The sequence below is a fragment of the Oreochromis aureus genome, linkage group 3 (assembly GCF_013358895.1).
Source record: "Oreochromis aureus strain Israel breed Guangdong linkage group 3, ZZ_aureus, whole genome shotgun sequence".
Taxonomy (NCBI): domain Eukaryota; kingdom Metazoa; phylum Chordata; class Actinopteri; order Cichliformes; family Cichlidae; genus Oreochromis; species Oreochromis aureus.
Genome location: NC_052944.1, coordinates 38,023,638 through 38,042,566, shown reverse-complemented (window position 1 = coordinate 38,042,566; position 18,929 = coordinate 38,023,638). Strand labels below are relative to the sequence as shown.

At 41.8% G+C, this 18,929-nt stretch overlaps 5 non-coding genes across 5 annotated transcripts; all 5 read left to right on the top strand.

The window, feature by feature from the left end:
- The first annotated feature begins 15,463 nt into the window (after positions 1–15,463).
- Positions 15,464–15,535, top strand: trnae-uuc. Its single transcript has one exon. It is a non-coding gene; the product is annotated as a tRNA-Glu (tRNA).
- Positions 15,536–16,287: 752 nt separating this feature from the next.
- trnal-aag lies at positions 16,288–16,369 on the top strand. Its single transcript has one exon. It is a non-coding gene; the product is annotated as a tRNA-Leu (tRNA).
- Positions 16,370–16,896: 527 nt separating this feature from the next.
- On the top strand, positions 16,897–16,978 carry trnal-aag. Its single transcript has one exon. It is a non-coding gene; the product is annotated as a tRNA-Leu (tRNA).
- A 987-nt stretch (positions 16,979–17,965) lies between these two features.
- trnal-aag lies at positions 17,966–18,047 on the top strand. Its single transcript has one exon. It is a non-coding gene; the product is annotated as a tRNA-Leu (tRNA).
- Positions 18,048–18,605: 558 nt separating this feature from the next.
- Positions 18,606–18,677, top strand: trnae-uuc. Its single transcript has one exon. It is a non-coding gene; the product is annotated as a tRNA-Glu (tRNA).
- Positions 18,678–18,929: the final 252 nt, after the last annotated feature.

Below are 18,929 nucleotides of genomic sequence, written 5' to 3'. Positions count from 1 at the left end.
TTACCGTGTCTTCTCTTGCATTAATTGTTCCAGACACACGCTCTAGTGTTCAGTCTTCTCTCTTAATTGGCACTAACACTCTCGACCTTGTCTTTGAAAGCCTCTCCTTGGCTGATACAAACCTCAGTATCCTGCCCTATGGTTATAGAGTAGTGCTGAGCGTGTTACAACAAAGACACAAGCAAAAGGAGGACGACAGCCTTGGTCTTGTCACTCTGTCAGGGAAAGAGCCTGAAGTCATTCCTGCAGGCCAAAGTCGAGTCTTAGAGGGTTTAGTGCACGCAAAAACTGAACACTCAGGCAGGTGGGTAGTGGTCGAGACCCCCTCTACATCCTCCTTGCCAGGTGGTGTCTTGGTCACCAACTGTCTACTTACCCTTGCTGAGAAACCCTCACAAAAGCTTCCAGTGGTCCTGCGAAATGAAAGTAAGCATGACATAGTTATCCCTGCGAAAAGTGTCATTGCTGAAATGCATGCTATTCAAGAGATCATGCCAAACAGTCAGATCACAGAGCAGTCTAAACAGAATCCCAGCTCAAACCCTGCTGAGCTTAATCTTAACTTTGCTGATTCTCCAGTCCCTGCTGAATGGAAAGAACGAATCACACAAAAGTTAAGTGCTATGTCGGAGGTTTTCGCACTACACGATACAGACTTTGGTTGCACTAACAAAGTAAAGCACCAAATCAAACTGAGCGATGAAACCCCCTTTAAACACAGACCTCGCCCCGTACGACCACAAGATCTTGACGCTGTACGGAGGCATTTGCTGGAGCTAAGCGATGCAGGTGTCATTCGCGAATCCGAGTCGCCATTTTCCTCACCGATAGTGGTGGTAAGGAAGAAAAACGGAGACGTAAGACTTTGTGTAGATTACCGCGAGTTGAATCTGAACACCATCAAAGACGCCTACGCGCTTCCTAATTTGGAAGAAGCGTTCTCCGCCTTGACAGGATCGAAGTGGTTCTCGGTCCTTGACCTCAAAAGCGGGTACTACCAGATCGAAGTGGATGAGGCAGATAAGCACAAAACAGCCTTCATTATGTCCGATGGGGTTCTTCGAGTTCAACAGGATGCCCCAAGGCATAACAAACGCTCCCAGCACATTTCAAAGGCTGATGGAGAAATGTATGGGCGACATCAACCTTAAGGAAGTCCTGGTCTATCTAGACGACCTTATAGTTTACTCCGAAACCCTCGAACAACATGAGACCCGCCTTCTCCACGTGCTTAATCGTCTCAAAGAATACGGTCTGAAGCTATCGCCTGAAAAATGTATGTTTTTTCAGACGTCAGTTCGGTACTTGGGGCACATTGTCTCCCAAAACGGTGTCGAAACAGACCCCGAAAAAGTAGCAGCGTTAAAAACATGGCCAAGTCCCAAGAACTTGAAAGAACTCCGCTCCTTCTTAGGGTTTGCGGGGTATTACAGGCGGTTTATTAAGGACTTTTCTAAGATCGTAAAACCCCTTACCAACCTAACTGCCGGATACCCCCCACTGCGGAAAAGCAATGGCTCTAAGTCCAACTACATCCAATACTTTCAGCCAAAAGCTCCTTTCGGGGAGAGATGGACAGAGAGTTGTCAGAAAGCGTTTGAGACGATTATAGACAAACTGACTTCTGCCCCAATTTTAGGCTTTGCCAACCCCAAGTTGCCTTACGTATTACACACAGATGCAAGCACAACTGGGTTGGGGGCAGCTCTTTATCAAGAGCAGGAGGGAGAGTTGCGAGTAATTGCATACGCAAGTAGAGGACTATCGAAAAGCGAAAGCCGTTATCCTGCTCATAAGCTTGAGTTTCTTGCCCTCAAATGGGCTGTAACGGAAAAGTTCTGCGATTACTTATATGGCAGTCCTTTCACAGTAATAACTGACAGTAACCCTCTAACTTACATTTTGACCACCGCTAAGTTAGACGCGACGAGCTATCGCTGGTTGTCCGCCCTGTCCTCTTTCGAGTTCCAGCTTAGGTACAGAGCAGGCAAACAAAACATGGACGCAGATGGCCTATCTCGTCGTCCGCATCTCGAGCCATTGAATGACCTTGTCTCGCTGAAGGAACAGGAGCGGATCCGTCAGTTTGTGCAACACCACTTGCCTGGCACCGATCCTTTCACTCACGTTCCCACTCAAGCTGTCAGTGCAATCTGTGAGAAACATCTAGTCCTCCAGTCTCTTGACACAGACCATGCTCTCGCCTGCCCACTCGTGACATCTCTGTCTATGTCCGTTGATGCTGTTCCCGACAGTTTCGACCAGTGTGATGCTTTTCCTGTCATTCCAAGCTTGTCAGAAGAAGAGTTAAGACAAAGTCAAAGAAACGATCCTGCTATCAGTGAAATCATACACCAGCTTGAAACAGGTGAAACATCTCCTCCTACTACTGCATAGCGAGATCCCACAACTTAGCATCCTTCTGCGTGAGCTAAACAAACTTGAGTTGCAGAATGGGATTTTGTACAGAAAAAGGCAAGTAGATGAAGAGGCCCAGTACCAGCTGGTTCTTCCTGAAAGTCTAAGACCTATGGTGTTCAAAAGCCTTCACGATGACATGGGTCATTTTGGTCTTGACCGGACCCTTGATTTAGCCAGAACCAGATTTTTCTGGCCAAAAATGGCCTCAGACATAGAGCAAAAGATCAAAAGCTGCAGCAGGTGTGTTTGCAGAAAGACCCTGCCAGAGAGGGCGGCGCCCTAGTAAACATTCAAGTCACCAGACCTCTAGAGTTGGTGTGTATTGATTTCTTGACAATTGAACCAGATCGCAGCAACACTAAAGATGTCTTAGTTATTACAGATTTCTTTACGAAGTATGCTGTAGCAATGACAACTCCCAACCAAAAGGCTAAAACTGTAGCCAAGGCCCTGTGGGAAAACTTTATAATCCACTACGGTTTTCCCGAGAAGTTGCATAGCGATCAGGGAGCAGACTTTGAGTCAAAAACTATCAAAGAGTTATGCGACCTAGCCGGGATTCAAAAAGTCAGAACTTCACCCTACCATCCCAGGGGAAACCCTGTGGAGAGGTTTAATAGAACCCTGCTAAACATGCTGGGTACACTCAAAGACGAAGACAAGAAACATTGGCGTGACTTTGTTAAGCCACTTGTTCACGCGTATAACTGCACCAAACATGAAAGTACAGGGTTTACGCCGTACGAGTTAATGTTTGGCAGGCAGCCTAGGTTACCCATTGATCTTGCCTTCAATGTCCCCCTGAACCATCGCCAGCAGCAATCTCACTCACAGTATGTTAAAGCCCTCAAATCTCACCTTCAGGAGAGCTACCAACTGGCTACCAAAAATGTTAGCAAAGTTGCTGAACGTAACAAAGCTAGATATGACAAACATGTAACCGAATCTGTCTTAGGTGTTGGAGATCGCGTGCTTGTAAGGAATGTTCGGATTAGGGGAAAACACAAATTGGCTGATAAGTGGGAGTCCATCGTCCACGTGGTTGTAAGTCAAAAAGACAACCTCCCAGTATACACAGTCAAACCTGAGTATCACCATGGTCCCACTAGAACTCTCCACAGAGACCTTTTGTTACCTTGTGGGTTCTTGCCAACTGCCCCTGAAAATCCTCCAGCAGTCCAAGTAAAGCCTCATCGGCCAAGCACACGTCAACACCCAACAACTGATCCTGATGAACCTGAACTTGAATACCACTCTGAGGATAACTACCCTCTGTATTACCCTCCACCTCCTCCCAAGGAGATCTCAAGGTCGATTGAGGAATACAAAGTAGTCTTTCCTCCCAAGGCTAAGTCAAACCATGCTAATGAGCAACCCAAATCAGACAATTCTCAAGTTTCAGAACATGTGACAGTGCCTGATATTGCTCAAGAGCACATGGACATGACGGAAACTGTAAACTTACCTGATTGTGGAAACCTACCGGATATGGAAAACTTACCTGAAAATGACAAAATACCTGACATGGAGAAACCACCTGAAATGGAAAACTTGCCTGAACCTGCAAAGGAAAGAGCTCAAATAACTCAACAAAATGAAATGGACAATGCATCGGACTCAACGAAAAATAATGATGAGGAAGCAACTCAAACTCAGGTGAATGGAACTGAACCTGTAAACAATGAAACTGAAAGAAATGACCCTGAAGCAGAGCAATCGCTCAGAAGATCATCCCGAGAGAGAACAAAGCCCAAGCACTTAACATACCCTCAATTAGGAAACCCTCTTGTCGGCATAGTTCAATCTTTGTTCCAAAGCTTAAGTGAAGCTGTGACAGGCTCCATTGAAATCCATGATATCCAGGTAGTGTGATCTATGCATTATGCAAAGGGGCTTGCATACATTTAAGAGGGGAGGGTGTAACCCTGGTTAACATAGTTGTCAATAAACAAAAGCCTGTTAGTAAAAACAGTCATAAGAAATATATTACAGGTGATAAATAGTCAATAAATAGAACATAATGGTTAAGGAAATTCATTAAAAACATCAGCAATGATATAATTCATGGTATAAGATTTCATTTGTTTAAAAACATGTTAAAAGGTTAAAAAACTTGCTAATGTATGGTGTTTTTATGTTAATTAAGGTAAAATGGCTAAGATATGTGTTCAGACTCTTATTGTGAAAGTGCGCTGCAGCGTGACTCCTGTGATAGCCACACCCAATCGGGTTGTTCCTTCTTTTGATGCTGGAGAGGAGAAATGCAGACAGTCCTTGCGGAGCTGCTGCCTAAACTTGAGTGAAAAATATTAAAAACAAGCCAGAAGTCTACATAAAGCCATTTTTGTACTCTGGAGAATATATTTTTGTTTTCCGACCTGTCTTTGCCTTGGTGACGTTGTGAACGTACCCGAACGGGACTTGGTGAGTTCAGAAATTGTATTTTATTTCATGCAAGAAATGTTTTGTTGTATTATATTGCTCATTTCATGCAACTGGAAAGTCAAGGTAGCAGATTTATGCTGTTTTATGTTAAAAACGGTGGATTGGTGCTTAACCGACACACAGGCTGCAGTTCAAAGGCCTTTGACGGTGTTTCAGCGCCATATTGGCGTCACCTCATTCTGGCTAAATAAGCTGGAAAAAACGGACTTTACTGTTATTTAAGGGCTACCCGTGTGTTATTTTCAAATGTTTATGTATATTGCTTTGTTGTTATGGTAGGCCATTAAGGTTTGGATCGGGAAATGCCGAGCTAGAATCGGAGTTTGATCCGCTGAGCGAGAAACAAGATGGCGAGCCACCCAGGGACTACGGTGGCCCTGAAGTGCAAACCACAAAAACAAATCACAAAACGCACAACAAATTGAAAAGCGCAAAAACAAATTGAAAAGCGCAAAAACAAATTGAAAAGCGCAAAAACAAATTGAAAAGCGCAAAAACAAATTCACTAACGCAAAAAACAAATTGAAAAGCGCAAAAACAAATTGAAAAGCGCAAAAACAAATTCACTTAACGCAAAAACAAATTGAAAAGCGCAAAAACAAATCACAAAACGCACAACAAATTGAAAAGCGCAACAACAAATCACTTAACGCAAAAACAAATTGAAAAGCGCAAAAACAAATTGAAAAGCGCAACAACAAAAACCAAACCGGAAGAGGTAGGTACCAATGCTGCAACAACAGGCATCACTGATTGGATGATGGATCCGGTAGCCTTTTGAACCGGAAGTTGTTCTGCCGAGCGTGGTTATGAGAAAGAGCAGTCAACGGCTGTATCCCAATTCAGGGTCTGCAGCCTTTAAGTACGCAGCCTCAACGATCCTCAAGGGCGCGTGCTCAAAGACCGCTAAGGCCGGAAGTGCGAGGCTTGTGAAATGGGACGGTCTAGCCTCCGTCGCGCTGCCCAGGTTGCCTAGCAACCATAACACCAACCGCTGGAAACGTTTCATACAGCTTTGACGGAAATGAAGGAGAACATATTTTGTTCGTGTGTTTGTTTCTACGAGCTTTGTGTGATTTAATAAGTATCTGAGGCTGAGACCACAGGACTGTAAAATATGATTGCTGGCCTTCATATCTGTACTGAACAGTCATTTAAGATTAGCTAGTAAATAACAATTAGCTAATGTTGTTCATGAGACTAAAGTCAGTGTAAATATGATATGGCCAATATTATAGTTATTATATTAATCATAAGTTATTACAGCAGTGAGTTTGAACTCTCAAATCAAATCACTTCTATTGTCACATCACATGTGCAGGTACACTGGTACAGCACATGTGAGTGAAATTCATGTGAGTGAACTCTGTGTCTAATACTGAGCTTCAGTAAAGATTCAAGTTGCAGTTATTTATATGTCCTATCACCTTAAATCTTCACTCAAAGACACTCAAGTATCTTTGACAGTGTATATGTAGATGTATTATATATAAGAGACAAATATTGTCCGTGTAATATGTTGGCATTACTAAATTTGGCTCAATGCTTACATATATGTGTAAAAAGAAAATGTACGAGCTGTGATAACTGTGTCTGATAGAATGAAGAGTAGACTGATACATTAAATATCCCTTTATTGGGTGAGAAAATCAGACCATGTCATAACTGCTTTAAGTCATACAGAATAGATATCAGAGCCTTAAACAGGCTGACTTCTGCTAAATGGGTCAAACTGGGCAGAAAGTATACAAACACATAACATCCTTATAGAATATGATGTAACACTATAGATCAACTTACCTCAGAATATATAAAGCATATAAACAATTACAGCAATATGATGCAACAAACACAGCAGTACTACTAATCCAAAATACTCAAAGCTTCATAGAACTGAAACAAACATTTATTTTTAGCTCCATTCTGCTGCTGATACATACTTTATGTTTCTGAATATTAAACTTGTTGCTGCCTTTCATAGTGTGTAACTTGAAGGCCCTGAGTACTTTCTCCCACACTGAAAACACTGGAATGATCAAATTATCTGAACATTACCTAATAATGATTCAGGACAGATAATTAGTTATTTTAAATGTTTCTAGCAGTCCTTCACAAACAGGGAACAGTCTGTCTATTCTCCCCATCTGTCAGCTGCTGCTGGCTCTTCCTCCTCCTCTTCCTCACACACTGCTGAGTTTGTCCTGGTGGATCATCAGGGGTGCAAAGCCTCACAGATGATGTGCAGCAGTGGGTCCCTCAGTCTGTGCTCACTCTGGACACTTGCAGTTGTCACACATGGAAATCAAATGTGTGATAAGCTGCAGGATTCAAACACAAGTGTAACTTATAAATACATGTTCATACTTTTATTCCACAATCAGAGAGAAAGAAACAGAGAGAGAGTGCAGGACAGACAGACAGGTGACAGTCTCAGGTATACACACTGCTACAAAACAGCACAAGAGAAGGAGGATTTAGTGTTTGTGTTATTACAAGTGCTAAACAAGAAGAGTTCCAGATGGTACAGTGGACACGTGTGTGACTCCTGTGATTAAAGCATCTTTCTTTCAGCTTAACGAGTGAACCGTCAGCTCGTTCAAACACACGTTAAAGTCCGTTTGGCTCGACACCACCGAACAGAGGCAGCAATATAACATAGCTAACATTAACAGTGCAGTGAATCCTGCTTGTGCCGTGATATTCAGGACTGCAAACCGAGCAGCATCACTGACTTTCAGCTTGTTGTGTTTGTAGATATATGACTGACTTTAATTATCCATAAAATCATCACATTCTCTGTAAGATTAAGGTCAACTATTGTATTATTATATTTTAAATGCTTTAAACAAAGTAAACGCTGAAAGTACAAACATCGCTAATGGCAAATAACTTTGCCGACATGTGGCCAACAGTAATGTTTTAATGTTCCTCATTATTAAACATTTGCACATAAAAAGTGACATCATATTCAGTACTTACGTTTAACAGTTTACTCTTGACGCTACGCTTCTGCCGTCTGCAGCAAAATTATCCACAGTGACTGCCGCGCTATAAATTGTGGGATATGTTGGGCCACGAAGTCTACACCGCCACAGCCTTAAAATTCAGGGAAATGAAGGCCGAATTTGAGGGCCGCATTTGAGCAGCCTTTGAATTGGGACAGCCTTGGCGCGCCCGCTGTGACGTGTCGGCCTTAAAATGCAGCCTTTAAGGCTGCAGACCCTGAATTGGGATACAGCCAACATGTTTTGTCCAAGTTGTGGAAAAAAGTTGGTAGAGCAGTCACCAAACTTCCGAACAGAACAACTTCCGGTTCAAAAGGCTACCGGATCCATCATCCAATCAGTGATGCCTGTTGTTGCAGCATTGGTACCTACCTCTTCCGGTTTGGTTTTTGTTTTTGCGCTTTTCAATTTGTTTTTGCGCTTTTCAATTTGTTTTTGCGTTAAGTGATTTGTGTTTGCGCTTTTCAATTTGTTTTTGCGCTTTTCAATTTGTTTTTGCGTTAAGTGAATTTGTTTTTGCGCTTTTCAATTTGTTTTTGCGCTTTTCAATTTGTTTTTGCGCTTTTCAATTTGTTGTGCGTTTTGTGATTTGTTTTTGCGCTTTTCAATTTGTTTTGCGTTAAGTGAATTTGTTTTTGCGCTTTTCAATTTGTTTTTAAGCTTTTCAATTTGTTTTTGCGTTTTGTGATTTGTTTTGCGCTTTTCAATTTGTTTTTGCGTTAAGTGAATTTGTTTTTGCGCTTTTCAATTTGTTTTTGCGCTTTTCAATTTGTTTTTGCGTTAAGTGAATTTGTGTTTGCGCTTTTCAATTTGTTTTTGCGTTAAGTGAATTTGTTTTTGCGCTTTTCAATTTGTTTTTGCGTTAAGTGATTTGTGTTTGCGCTTTTCAATTTGTTTTTGCGCTTTTCAATTTGTTTTTGCGTTAAGTGAATTTGTTTTTGCGCTTTTCAATTTGTTTTTGCGCTTTTCAATTTGTTTTTGCGCTTTTCAATTTGTTGTGCGTTTTGTGATTTGTTTTTGCGCTTTTCAATTTGTTTTGCGTTAAGTGAATTTGTTTTTGCGCTTTTCAATTTGTTTTTGCGCTTTTCAATTTGTTTTTGCGTTTTGTGATTTGTTTTTGCGCTTTTCAATTTGTTTTTGCGTTAAGTGAATTTGTTTTTGCGCTTTTCAATTTGTTTTTGCGCTTTTCAATTTGTTGTGCGTTTTGTGATTTGTTTTTGTGGTTTGCACTTCAGGGCCACCGTAAGGGACCCATTGAACTGTACCGAGCAGGAAAAAGGAAAACCGCCCCCTGCTGGACGTTGAATTCTTTCACTAAAAAACTGGTAGGATTAATCCATACACCTCTGCAAAAGAACAGTGGACTTTCAAAGCACTGGATAATCGTTCAGAGCAATTCCAGGATTTATAGTTAAAGGACACAGAGACAATTTTCTTTTGTTTATTTGTTTGTTTAAGGGATTTGTTCAGCCTTTTGCTGAATTGTTTTCAGTTTTTACATGTTTTTTGTAATTTATTTTGGTCAACCTCACATTTTAATGCTGTAATGGTGTTATTGGAAATGTAAATAATTTTGTTGGGTTAAAACAAAATAAGGAATGGTTGAAATTTAAAGGTGAACCTAGACCAAGGTTAAATTAAATCTTGGGCCTAGAAGAACTAAACTTGATTTAAAATAACACAGTGTTAATGCAAATAGATCAAAAGGTAAACTTGAACTTAGAACTTGAAATGAATAAGACAATAACCTAGGTTGAAAATAACATCCTTTTAAAGCCAAATAAAAGGTTTTGAAATAAATAGGATAAATTAACAGAAATTACTGAACAAAAAGGGGAAAGAAAATATCTTGTTTTCCTTGAATGTGTGATGTTTAATGTTTTATGTAATCTGTCTATTCTCTGTCTTCTCAAAATAATAAGCCGGCACTTTAAACTTATTTTCTGGTCTGTGGTCTTTATTACGTCATACATTCATTACTACTCTAGTAGTCGAACCTAACTGGTCCTAGTGTACTGTAACGACTCCAGAAGTGTTACACACACACCATAAAATACCTCATCGGGATTACACCCCATGGAGCTATTTCTTTCATTTCCAGGGGATGGGGCGGTCGTGCATCAGATAAACACATCACAGAGAGATGTGGCATTCTTCAAAAGCTGTTACCAGGGGACGTAGTATTGGCTGACAGAGGCTTTGACATCAGAGATGCTGTAGGAATGATGTGTGCGGAGGTCAAGATCCCAGCTTTCACAAAAAGCTACTGTCAACTTGATGCAAGGGACGTTGAACAAACGAGAGCAATTGCCCACCTGAGAATTCATGTTGAGCGAGTAATAGGTAGTTTGCGCAACAAATTCAAAATGTTACACACTACAATGCCAATCCCATTACTCTTATCATGTGAGGGTGAAGACACAACACTTCTTGATAAGATCGTAAAGGTTTGCTGTGTTTTTGTTAATATGTGCCCCAGTGTTGTTGTCAAACCAGGGCCAAATGACACTTGCTCCTGTTGAGTATTGTTAAAGCTGTTGTTTTGAATGTACAGTACATTGTAAATAGTTGTATTTTGTGTGAAGTTGTTTTAATAAAACAAAATAGAATAGTATATTTCTTTGCTTTTTTATTATTGATCTATTCACAAGTACTTAGCAATAACATAAAAATGAAATGCAAACTATTTACATCACAGCTGTCATCTATCTTGAACCACAACATGAAACATTACAGGCTACTTAGAGCAGCACGTTGTTTCGAGAAGTATTTCCCAACAAGTTCAGGAAGGCACACTTTAAGGAAGAAGTCCTGTGCTTGCTTTAAGCGCGGTTTCCAGAAATCCACAGCAGGGAAGATGCGAATCAAACAAAAGAGCAGCTACATGGGTGCAGGTCTCTGCAACTCCGGCCATACATGTGCAGTGAGCAGCTTCGACCCTCCCATTGGTGCTCACAATGACCCATGGCTGTAATGCAGTTTCATTCATTCGTTGTGAGTGCAGTACCTGAAACACACAAAAAACACTTTTAATAAAAGGTCTGTAATGAACCAAGGCTAATATAGATGGTTGACTGTACGTGCAAATCAAAAACTATAACAAGGAAGTTGTTTAGAAAGTTATCAAGTTCAAACCAACTTACCTTTGTCTTAACGACAACGTACTCGCTGCGTGGAGGCTTATAAACGGACAAATCGTGCACCCAGCCGTTCGTGAATTGGATGTGGGCCTCCAGGGATTTATAATTCTTAAATTGGTTCGCTGTGTATGCGCTGACTCCACAGACAAGGTATGCGAAGATATCCGGATAGGACAAAGGCGGTAGGTCGTCTGGATTTCCACTCCACTTCCTTATTTCATATGGGTCCACATTGCCGATGCACGCAATTTTTTTCTAAGTACCGTCTCTTGGCGTCTGGGCACAATCGGTCGCGATACAGCCCTTTCTCTTTTGCGCTGATTTTGAGCATGTTTCTATCAGTCCCGATTCCAATAATCCAACACTGTGCGCTTGTTTTGCTTTCTAGCCTACTGACATGGCGCCGCGATCCCACAATGCACTGCGGCATGACGTCAACTCCAAAGCCCTATTCTCGCAGTCAAACTCGTCCAGCTTCATCTCTCACTGGTCCTTTTTCATGTGCCTGTCCTCTCCGGGCTTCAAAGCTCCAGCAAACACAGTCTGTTTCTTCTCTGTTTTGATCTTTCAGTATTCTTCTTCCTTCAGTCTTATTTTCATTTGCTCTGTTTTCTTCTCCATTCATCTTTTCAGTCTTCTCTTCCAAGATTGCTCCAAGCATAGCAAATATGAGAGTCAGTGCCTTCCAGCAGACACATCACACTGTTCTTCACCAGCATGCATGTTGCATCTTTCATACTGCTGGACTCATCAGTCATCGTCAGTGTTACTGCTTTCGCTTGCACTGCTTTTAGCTTCAGTTAATTCTTCAAGTCCACGATGTTCTGTCGGTCTTCATCAGGAAATTGACTGTCCTTGACTGTCCTTTGAGTTTCTTCTCAGTTTCAGGGACAAAGTGAGAGATCAAGCCGCACAATTTCGAGCCAAAGACTGGCTTATTTTCTCCCAATTCTATTAATCTATTGTTATGCCGCTGCACTCAAGGTTCCAATGTTGAGAGAAGTCCACCTGTATTGGCACACTAAAGCATAGATTTAGTATTCTTTTCATTTCTTATTCTTAAAACCTCTGTTTTGCTTCATCTCCCTCGAGTTTAACTCATCTGTCTCTCTGTGTTCTCTCTTTACACACTCAGTTACCTTTTATGGGCATGCGTTTCCTGTCCCACACACACACACACACTTCCTGTTTGTGCAGACTTTGCAGGCAACAGGCAGACTCTATCTCCCCTTAAATTTCACAGTCTACAAACAATCAGTAATTCTCCTAAATCTTGATTTAAAAACAATACACCTGATTTAAAAACAATACACCTTCATTTCACTCACGCACTTTTAAATAGAGCTCTTTCCAACATCAGGACAACTAACACTTCTCCACACACATCACCCTTCTTTAGGTCAGTTTGTAGCGTATACACTTATGTGTTTTCAATCAGAAAAATAAACTCAACCTCTCATAACATCACTCATGCATTTCTTGAATTAAAACCACTTTCAAACTTTAAAACATCCTATTTTACATCACAAAAGAAATATATTTCACACTCCTTTATTTCATACACACTTTTTAAATGTTCTAACCTCTTTCAGACGCCATGAATCGTCTCACACATACTGCCTTTTCTCTCAAACAGAGTCACTCAAATCAAATACTGACAGCATTCACACAGTTAAAATCACTCATAACCACTTTCATACGAGTATTTTGGACATGCCTTCCATAATCAGAAAGAGCAAGTCAAAGAGAAAAGAAACTTAAACCTCTCATCATTCTCACAGCTTCTCACCACACACACATAACTGAAAAAATAAAACACACCACCATTTATTACTCAAGAGAGGTTACTACAGGAAAACATATAGCGGTCTTAGGTACTGTACAATACACTCAATCTATATATATGTCAAAACTCAGTCAATGACTATACATCCACAGTAATAAATTCAAACTCTATTTATACTCTCGTAATACGCAAAACCAGCCTCTTAATTACCGGCATTTAGCAACATTTTCAAACAATAGTTACAAAGCTCAATACTCTCGAAACCGAAACCACCCTCTCTGCGTGTCACCGCTGCTCATTTACATTTTCACACACACACCATCAGTGCACATCCGGCTGTGCATTGCTGACACAGAGACTGATCTTACTCATAGATCTCATATTTTATATTACAGACGTCTTTAATTACAACTGCACAGGTTTTTTAGGCCTCTTAGCTCCTACCAATTTCGATAAATATAACATAACGGTCCAACCGATCAGTCCCAGACTTTTTGTGCTCAATTCACCAGGGCAGTCCCAGACTGTCCTGTCCAGATTTCTAAACCTAACTTAATTTGCCAGCATGCCCAATCAAGCGCAAAAATAGGAGACTCTAACTCCTAGCAATTTTGGAGGTTCCCCAGTTCTCCCCGGTTTGTCGTACCGTACTATCCCATTTAGTCGCCGCTAGGTCAATGATAAACGTCTTTATCCAGGAGGGAGCGTTACCTCCGAGAAAATGCGCTTCTTAAGGGTCCCAGACTCCTCGTCCTAAAGTAATTTAGAGTAATTTGAAACAACAATCTACACCCAAAACAGGATTAAGATTGAGGCAGATCTCCCGTTGTGGACATAGGGGACTCTAACCCACAAAAATGACCATCACACGTAGACCAGATGACCAACGGGACTTTAACCCACACAATGACCAAATTCCCTATCATTCTAAGTTCACTTAGCAGTCTAACTGCTTGGCAGTCCAACTGCCTTAACTCTCTTCATTCCTTTATTCTCATTACTCAGTACTGTCACTTATACTTCATTATCATTACTTCAACCGGTAAACCTCATAAAAACTTCAGCAAAATCAAAACAGACATTCACCAGTAATTTTCAGTGAGTAGACTTTAATTTTTTGTCATATCCAATTCTGGCACACTTTGGAAAATTCAACAGCTATGTGCCTTACCTTTGAATAAGCCGGCTTGTCTCTCACTTCAGACCACTGACTCGTATCTGCCCGTCTAATCACCACGGACCCCGGATCTCTTCGTCTACACCAAAACCATCCCTCTCTCTCACCGGACGATGCCCACAAATGTTAAGGTCCAAATATTGAGGAGGAATCCAAAATAACCACAGATCCGGGCGTGTGCAATTTAGACGGCATTTTAATGAATACACATATGTGGAGCCCGAACGCTGTGCAGATTTCAGCGTCGAACTAAACTTACAATAATTAGACAAAGGCTTTATAGAGGTGAGAATTGTACCACCCCTTCTTCTGTTGTTAGGCAGATTTATACAGCATACGTCACTTCAAAACCACAATGACTTTTAACATAGTTTAAAAGAACATCATCTTCGCGTCGAAGGCAGATGCTTCCTCTCTCCATCCTCGCTGTCGCTCATCTCTGGGACATCTGGTGTACTTCCTGGAACAGACTACCACGTACGCACCCAAACTTTGCAGTTATAAACTCTTACCTAAATGAGTCTACCTAATATGTGTGTGTGCACGTGCGGGGGCGCGTGCGTGCTGTGTACTGCGTACGTGTCATGACTTCTCTCACTATATGTGTCTGTATGTGTGTCTTGCCCTTAAATGCCCTCTCTCTCTCATCTCACCCTCTGCACTTCTGACCCTTCACCAGAACAGAGGCTCATCCTTACATGTAATAACCTAACTGGAACTATATATGTAATCTGTTGAGTAAATGTTTTAATCAAGAGCCTCTACTAAAAGCTTAATATAGTTTCATAATCTACTCACAGTACGTGCCCTCAGAGTCTGCTTTCAGTTTCACTTCTGCAAAAGCATGCCTTGCAGACGTGTTTCCTGTCCCTGCTCTTTGAGTGCTTCACCCACTGAAGACTCCAGTATAAGAATATAAAACATTCAAAAGCCTTTAAAATTATAGATTAAATTCAACAATTTAAAGTGGTTCTTCTGGACTTGTAATAAAGACTAATATAATACCAATATATTTGAACATCTGAATGCAATATCACTATTAATGATGAAATGGTAATGATGATCATACTAACAGCAGCAAATAATAGCAGTAAAATATTTCTATTCTTCACAATGTATTTCGTGTGTTTTTTTATTCACGGTGTCATCACTGACTAGTTAGTGGACTTCCCCGCATGCCACTCAAGTGTGCTTCAAGTCCAGTCCACTCCCTTGTAAAGTGCTTTTGACCAGAACCTGCAACCGCTGGAGAATTGATTAAGGTGCTGCTATGTTGGTCTCACCAAGGCTGCAGAGTGACAAGACTGTCCTTGATTTCACGACAGTGGAGCACTCCCATATAGTCTAGCGATTAGAATTCCTGGTTCTCACCCAGGAGCACGGCAGTGACAGTGGCGCACTACTTAACCAGTCCCATATGGTCTAGCGGTTAGGATTCCTGGTTCTCACCCAGGAGCACGGCAGTGACAGTGGCGCACTACTTATCCAGTCCCATATGGTCTAGCGGTTAGGATTCCTGGTTTTCACCCAGGCGGCCCGGGTTCAACTCCCGGTATGGGAACATGTCTTTAATGTGGCCCCAAGCCAATGTGTTCTTTGCGTTAATCCTGGCTGAAGTCAACCATCAGGCAAAGCAACAAACCTCTGGCTAAGCACATGGTATAAAACAGCTAACTGTTCAGATCAGGACTCTACAGTCCAGTAACTTTCAATGATGAAGATGTACACATCCTGGACAAGCAGGGGAGTCAAGGTGGCTGTCTATGTGGAAAGCAAATGACCATCTTTAAACCAAGGGAGGGGGAATTAAGGGTACATCTTACAATGCTGTCATTGCAGCCATTCCTTGACTCTCTGTGAATGGTAATCCTGCCTGTTGATCAGTGGTTATGACAAGTTGCATATCGACAATGATGAAACTGAGCCAAGAGCCCATTGTTAATCAGGGTTGATGAACTGTTTGGGGTATTATGTACATGTACTGTTTATGAATTTGGGGAGACTTGTTCCACTTTGTATTGCACATTTTCAAGCTCTAATATTTCGCTGCTGTATCGGTAGTGTGGTTGTGTGGTCTACGGATCTGGGTTAAGACTCCAGGCTCCTCATACATGTGGGTTGAAACCCTATTGCTGCAATAAGATTTTAACCAGGGCAGGCAGATGCTATTGTATCCAAAAACATTCAGGCAAGTATTAAACATGTTCTTCTACAACAGTAAGAGCATTACTGAATGTTCTGGGCATCGAGTTTGTGTTGCACTTTTTCAATTTTTACTGTCTAGCTTTTTGCGTTGAGGTTCTTACTCACGATGGTAGCATGACCGAGCGGTCTAAGGTGCTGGATTAAGGCTCCAGTCTCTTCGGAGGCGTGGGTTCGAATCCCACTGCTGCCATAGTGTTCTAACGGCAATGTTCTTTTCGTTTTGGCTCCATCCCCTACCAATAAATTGTAAGGGCTGCAGTGGAAATCAAATCTGTTATAGAATGTCTGTCAAGTCCAAACATGCAGGAATCTCATCAAGAGCAATTCTTCCAAACCATATTAGTCAGGATGCTGTAAAGTCGTTTACGACTTGCATGTATTTCGTGTCTTTTAATTCACGGTGTCATCACTGACTAGTTAGTGGACTTCCCCGCATGCCACTCAAGTGTGCTTCAAGTCCACCGCATTGTAAGGTGTTAGGTTGTGTCGTCTACGGATCTGGGTTAAGACTCCAGGCTCCTCATACATGTGGGTTGAAATCCCATTGCTGCAATAAGATTTTAACCAGAATAGGCAGATAATTTTGTATCCAAAAAGTATTAAACATGTTTTTCTACAACAGTAAGAGCATTACTGAATGTTCTGGGGTTCTATTTTGTGTTGCACTTTTTCAGTTTTTACTGTCTAGATTTTTGCAATGAGCTTCTTACTCGCAATGGTAGCATGACCGAGCGGTCTAAGGTGCTGGATTAAGGCTCCAGTCTCTTCGGGGGCGTGGGTTCGAATCCCACTGTTGTCATAGTCTTCAGGTTCTTTTTGTGTTTGTCCCATGCCTTACCAATAAATTCTACGGGCTGCAGTGGAAATCAAATCTGTTACAGAATGTCTGTCAAGTGCAAACATGCAGCAATGTCATCAAGAGCAATTCTTCCAAACCATATTAGTCAGGGTGCTGTTAAGTGTTGTGGAAGTTGTCCATTCAATAAAGCCTGCAGACAAGCGGTGATCGGTAGCTAGCATTCTTTAATAAAAACAAGAACAGACACCAAGCTTGGTGAGGGAATGCATCATTGCGGGGCAAACAATGGGCAGAGTCCCTAACTGAGCCTAGCATGGCCTTCAGTTAAATACCTCTTACAGGAACAAAAGGCAGTACACAGCTGTTTTCACACCTTTGGTCCCCCCCACACCCAAAGAAAGTTTCACACTCCCTTGCTACCTCTTACAGTGGAGAAAGAGACAAAAGACTCCCCCCCCACTCTGGGTCCTTTGTGTGTGAATGCTTCCCTCCAACTTCCTGACATACCATCTGTTACCAGTATGAGTGTGAGAGACATGCTAAACTCCAGCGGCACCAAGGTATTATACAATAAAATAATGTGATTATACATAAATAAAAGAAATTCTTCTGCAAAAGTCATTTATAACGTGCAGATGTTTCATGTCTTTTTATTAACAGTCTCATCACTGACTGGTTAGTGGACTTCCCCGCATGCCACTCAAGTGTGCTTCAAGTCCACCGCATTGTAAGGTGTTAGGTTGTGTGGTCTACGGATCTGGGTTAAGACTCCAGGCTCCTCATACATGTGGGTTGAAACCCTATTGCTGCAATAAGATTTTAACCAGGGCAGGCAGATGCTATTGTATCCAAAAACATTCAGGCAAGTATTAAACATGTTCTTCTACAACAGTAAGAGCATTACTGAATGTTCTGGGCATCGAGTTTGTGTTGCACTTTTTCAATTTTTACTGTCTAGATTTTTGCGTTGAGGTTCTTACTCGCAATGGTAGCATGACCGAGCGGTCTAAGGTGCTGGATTAAGGCTCCAGTCTCTTCGGAGGCGTGGGTTCGAATCCCACTGCTGCCATAGTGTTCTGACGGCAACGTTCTTTTCGTTTTGGCTCCATCCCCTACCAATAAATTGTAAGGGCTGCAGTGGAAATCAAATCTGTTATAGAATGTCTGTCAAGTCCAAACATGCAGGAATCTCATCCAGAGCAATTCTTCCAAACCATATTAGTCAGGGTGCTGTAAAGTCGTTTACGACTTGCATGTATTTCGTGTCTTTTTATTCACGGTGTCATCACTGACTAGTTAGTGGACTTCCCCGCATGCCACTCAAGTGTGCTTCAAGTCCAGTCCACTCCCTTGTAAAGTGCTTTTGACCAGAACCTGCAACCGCTGGAGAATTGATTAAGGTGCTGCTATGTTGGTCTCACCAAGGCTGCAGAGTGACAAGACTGTCCTTGATTTCACGACAGTGGAGCACTCCCATATAGTCTAGCGATTAGAATTCCTGGTTCTCACCCAGGAGCACGGCAGTGACAGTGGCGCACTACTTAACCAGTCCCATATGGTCTCGCGGTTAGGATTCCTGGTTCTCACCCAGGAGCACGGCAGTGACAGTGGCGCACTACTTATCCAGTCCCATATGGTCTAGCGGTTAGGATTCCTGGTTTTCACCCAGGCGGCCTGGGTTCAACTCCCGGTATGGGAACATGTCTTTAATGTGGCCCCAAGCCAATGTGTTCTTTGTGTTAATCCTGGCTGAAGTCAACCATCAGGCAAAGCAACAAACCTCTGGCTAAGCACATGGTATAAAACAGTTAACTGTTCAGATCAGGACTCTACAGTCCAGTAACTTTCAATGATGAAGATGTACACATCCTGGACAAGCAGGGGAGTCAAGGTGGCTGTCTATGTGGAAAGCAAATGACCATCTTTAAACCAAGGGAGGGGGAATTAAGGG